We start from the raw sequence: 5,466 nt of genomic DNA, 5'->3' as shown, positions 1-5,466 counted from the left end.
TATGGGGCATTGCCAAGAGAAAGATGCGAGACATGAGACCGAACAATGCAGAAGAGCTGAAGGCTGCTATTGAAGCATCCTGGTCTTCCATAACACCTCAGCAGTGCCACAGGCTGATAGCTTCCATGCCATGCCGCATTGAGGCAGTAATTGCTGCAAAAGGGGCCCAAACCAAGTACTGAGTACATATGCATGCTTACACTTTTCAGAGGTCCGATATTGTTCTATGTACAATCCTTGTTTTATTGATTGCATGTAATATTCTAATTTTCTGAGATTGTGGATTTGGGGTTTTCGTGAGCTGTAAGCCATAATCATCACAGTTATGACACATCACAGCTTGAACTATCTTGCTTTGCATGTAATGAGTCTATCTCATATATTAGGTTCACCTTTTAAGTTGCATTACTGAAATAAATGAACTTTTGCACGATATTCTAATTTTTCGAGTTTCACCTGTATACAGTAGCTTGTGCCAGTACCTTATATTCGGTATGCACCCCCACTAATATTGGCAGAAGCTACTGTATATAAATAGAGAGCAAAGCCCACTTCACTAGCACTGATGATGTTTTCTAGGGTAATAAAATATCTGCTACCACATAAAGTCAGAGAACACTAAGGACTCCATTGGTCTCCATTTGACTATATTTCCAACTCTTTTACCTTTCTTTCAGCAACTTCAAGTAGGCAATTTTCACTTACAGCTTGAACAGTTACAGACTCTTCTATATTTATGGACTGCAGTGTTGGTGTTACAGAGGACCTGAAGGCTGTATGATCCAGAAATGTTTCAGTTTCTGAAAGGGACTCTCGAGCTTAAGGACAGCTATATTGTCATTACTATTTATTTCTCGCAAATTCCATTCACAGTCTTCACAGTTTTACTTACATACATGGTACATATAGAAGGCACAATTTCTTCTATCACAAATGAAATTATCAATATTATGCTCTTTGAAGATCAGTTCAGCTGAAGAATGTGCATCTCATTTCTAATTTATAAAGGATGTGCTTTGGCCATCTAAAGTGAACCAGATATGCACCTGTGGATATTGATCTAGGAACTGCCAAATTAGGAAATTTAGGCTTCGGTGTCATCAGGAAAAGATATTTTTAATACAGTTGCTTTATTGTACAAGGGAAACAATGTAAATTATTTTTGTTGTGGGGTTTTTTTGCCACCTATAAAGAAAAGCAAGCATAGGAACACATTATCTTTTTTCCTACATGATAGACTAAGCTACAGAAAAGTGCACAAGTTTGATCAGAAAACAAAACATTCTCTCCTGAAAAGAACATGTGCAAAAGTATCAGCTAAGCATATAACCCAGAGAGGCTGCATTTGGTGTTGTCCTCTTAAATAATACCTGCTGTATGTCAAATCACAAATGATACTGAATTGCTTTTCCTCTTTTTTTCCCTTTTTCTTTTCATTTATTCATTTATTTATTTCTCACACCTGCAGACCAACTGCTCTTCCCCAAATTTGTATGTAGTAAGCAGGGCTGTTGAAAACTGAACTGTTACCATTGTTCCATAGTTACTTTTTTTCCTGATAAAAGTGCATATGAACTATCATTTCATCATGAGAAGCAGCCCAAAATCGAAGCATTTTCTTGGACCTTTTAACCTCATGGAACAGTGGAATATTCCAAGAGAAAGTAGCTGTTATGGTGGAATATTCCATAGGAAAGAAAGCAAGTCAGTTTCCCACAATGGAATCAGTTTTGGTTTCTTTGTTTTGTTTTTGGTTTTTTTGACATCGTGAATGATGCCTCTGTGGTATTTCAGCAAAATAAACAGTTTAGGATCATAGACACATTTCTAGCAAAGTGCTCAGTGTTGATTTTTATCTTCTTTCTGGGAACCTAATGTAGAATTACTTCAGCTTCATTCATGTTCCAAAGATTTATTCAGAATAATTCTCTTAAGGATAACTGGGAATCAATTCAATATATCTCCTTTTTCTTGACGTAACTGTAATAGTTTCCATATGACTTGATTTCTGAGAAAAACACACAGAGGATACATTACTTTCCTGAGTTTTGTTTTTGCCAACAGTCTGAACCAGTAATTGTTCGTCAGTATTCTAGGCATTTAAATAGTATTTATCCTTTTCTAATCCATTCATATTTGTTACAAATTTAAAATATATTGTGAGAAACAGTGATGTAATTTATTTGTCTCATACTGGGACTAAATGAAAAGCTGCCTTCCTTAGTCTTTTGGGATTATGAAACTAACATAGAAATGAAAACTTTAAAAGCGTCCTTTTGGAGAAGCTGAATAAAAATCATGGTTATTTTGAAAGACTATACTATAGTCATATTCCACTGCCTGTATGATATAGACTTAGAGAGTGGAGGCTGGACAGAATATCTTCCACCCAACCACTTATTGATTTATTTACAACAAACCACATAATACTGGTTGTCAATCTTTCCTGAATCAGTCAGTCACTCATTGTTTCTGGAATTCATTAAGCAAGTTCCTCTCTACAAAGACTCAGAGCTGGAGTGGGCGGAGGATGTTTTTCTAGATGAATTCAGAAGTTCTTTAAACTTCTTTGTCTCAGGCAAATGGGCATCATCCCAGTACGATCAGACAAAGTTTGGCTCAGGGTGAAAGTTGGGTGCCGCTATTTCTGCTTTTGGCTTTAATCCCTGTAGGAAAAGTCATTTTTCTTGGGAGGAAGAACCATTGGCAGAGAATCTAGAAAAGTGTTTCTGTGATCATTCTAGCCAGGGGAATACTGTAGCCAGTTTCCAGGCTGTTTAAAGGCTGTTCTGAGGTAACAGAAGCAGCAAAATATTGCCGCTAGACTGGGAACTATCTCCCACCTACCCCCATGTAAGGGAATGCCATTTAAGAACACCTGCCATTTAAGAAACCCTCACTGCTATACAGGGAACTAAGGTTTTGAATAAAACATTAAGTCGTGAATAGCAAAAGCATAGTCTTTTTAGAATTTTTTTTTCTTTTGCTTTCTGGATATCAAACAAAATGCTTTGGAAAGCATGAATCATTAAAATTCATCTGCAGTTCTAGGTTCCAGGAAAGTACAAGCTTCCTCTTTCAGTTGTTCCATTTTATGCATGCATTTTCATAGAGCCTTGGCAGTGAGAGGAGGAGGAGGAGGAGGAGGAGGGCTTTTCATTATGATACGTTGCTAAATAACCTGCAAATAAAGAACCTGTAATTCTTTTATTATTCTTTCATGTGTTGTAGGAGAGATTCATGACATTACAAGCAGATGACAGACCTCAGTCTTAAAATCCCCACACACACTCAGATTCCAGGGCCTCTTTGCGTGTACTGTACAATTCAATACAGATCGTTGCTTTTGTATGGAAAAAACCTTAAAAGGAAATCAACCCTGAGTGTTCTTTGGAAGGACAGATACTGAAGCTGAAACTCAAATACTTTGGCCCCCTAATGAGAAGAGAGGACTCATTGGAAAAGTCCCTGAGGTTGGGAAGGGCTGAAGGCAGAAGGAGAAGGAGAGGATGAGATGATTAGAGATAGTATCATTGATTCAATGAACATGAATTTGGGCAAACTCCAGGAGAGAGTGGATGATAGGAGAGCCTGGCATGCTGTGGTCCACGGGGTCGTGAAGAGTCAGACACAACTTAGCAACTGAAAAACAATGGAAAAAACACATATATCTTTGAAAGTATGGTAATGAAACAAATATGTCATGTGGCGGATGGTGAATTCTCCAACTTATATAAGCAAAGTTGTCACTGGATGTTAAATGTGTACATGCATTGTGAAACAACCTTCTGTTTGGTCAAAGCAATTCAATAGAAATCAATAAATTGGCCTTTGAGGAAATTTGCAACAAGATTCTCAAGATGTATTTTTTTTTTAAAAAATGTATTAAACACGTTTAGTTATTGTTTTTCCTTGAAATGCTTCCCATACCATGCTTTGAGCTGTCTTTGATATGCGAAGCAATACACAAATTAACTGAATAAGTATCTAAATAAAAGCTATTTCTTAACATTTATTGTTTTAAATTGATAAAAGTTACATTAGAGAAGGTCATAGGAAATAATGACCGGCCATGCAGAGCGAGAGAGAAAATGAAGCAGAATGTAAAATATTATTTTAATAAATAATAATTTAGTATTATTTGAGCCTCCTCAACACACGGATTATTAAAGAAATCAACCCAGAGTTCCCACCTGAGGCCCAAATGATGAGGCTTGAATTGTCCTACTTCTGACACATTAGAATAGAATAGAGTTGGAACGCACCTTATAGGTCATCTAGTCCAACCCCATACTCAGGCAGGAGACCCTATACCAGTGTTTCTCAACCTTGACAATTTTAAGGCATGTGGACTTCAACTCCCAGAATTCCACAGCCAGCAATGCTGGCTGTGGAATTCTGGGAGTTGAAGTCCACATGCCTTAAAATTGTCAAGGTTGAGAAACACTGCCCTATACCATTTCAGACATATGACATTCCAGTCTCTTCTTAAAGACCTCCAGTGATGAAGCACCCACAACGTCTGAAGGCAAGCTGTTCCACTGGTTAATTGTTCTCACTGTTAGAAAGTTTCTCCTTAATTCCAGGTTGCTTCTCTCCCTGGTTAGTTTCCACCCATTGTTTCTTGAGGAAATTAATTGAGGGCATGACTCTCTGGGAAAGGTGGAAGGAAGGGGAAAAATGGAAGGCCAGCACAAGGTGGGTAGATTCAGTTACAGTAGCGATGGGCGCACTGTTCGGAGACCTGAAAAACATTAAGGAAAGATCGTCATAGAGAACATCTATCTAGGGTTGCCAGGTCTGCTTCCAAAAAATAGCGGACAAGCTGGGGGGGTGTTAAGTAGTAAAAAAAAGTAGACTGTACAGCTTTAGATTACGTACCATTTCATCATAAAGCTTTTGAATAAAAAAATGTCCACTATTTTGTGAAAAAAAATAGTGAACATAATGTGAAAAAAGTGGACTGTCCACTCAAATAGTGGACACCTGGCAACCCTACATCTATCTAGGAGTCGGACACATCACCAATCTCACACACACACACACACACACACACACACACCCCTCCCTCCCTCGCTCCCTCCCTTTGGCACTAAACGCCTGTCGAGGCATCTTCACGCCTTTCTCCACCACTAGGTGGCCCCGTGGGCAATGAGAACAAACGAAGCCGGACGGACGAGAGCAATTCTAGTCTTGGAATTCATTCTTCTCGCTCTTGAGAGTAGAAGGGAAGCTCCGGGGTTACGAACGGCTGCCAGCCAGCCTGACCGCCCGCCCGCCCGCCTGCCTGCGAGCCAAGCTAAACAGAACTATTCTATTACTTTTACGCCGGACGAGAAAAACCCGTCTGCGGCGCTTTAGACTCCTTTCTTGAGAAGGGAAGCATCACGTCGGGCGGCGGACGGTTCCAGCGCCCGGAAACTCGCCTCTTCCTGCCTGAACGCAAGGCGACCTTCCCGCTGATGG

Source organism: Protobothrops mucrosquamatus, unplaced genomic scaffold (genome assembly GCF_001527695.2).
Source record: "Protobothrops mucrosquamatus isolate PMUCROS unplaced genomic scaffold, P.Mucros_1.0 scaffold7285, whole genome shotgun sequence".
In the NCBI taxonomy this organism is placed as follows: domain Eukaryota; kingdom Metazoa; phylum Chordata; class Lepidosauria; order Squamata; family Viperidae; genus Protobothrops; species Protobothrops mucrosquamatus.
The sequence above is the reverse complement of the archived record's forward strand: the minus strand, read 5'-3'. Positions refer to the sequence as shown.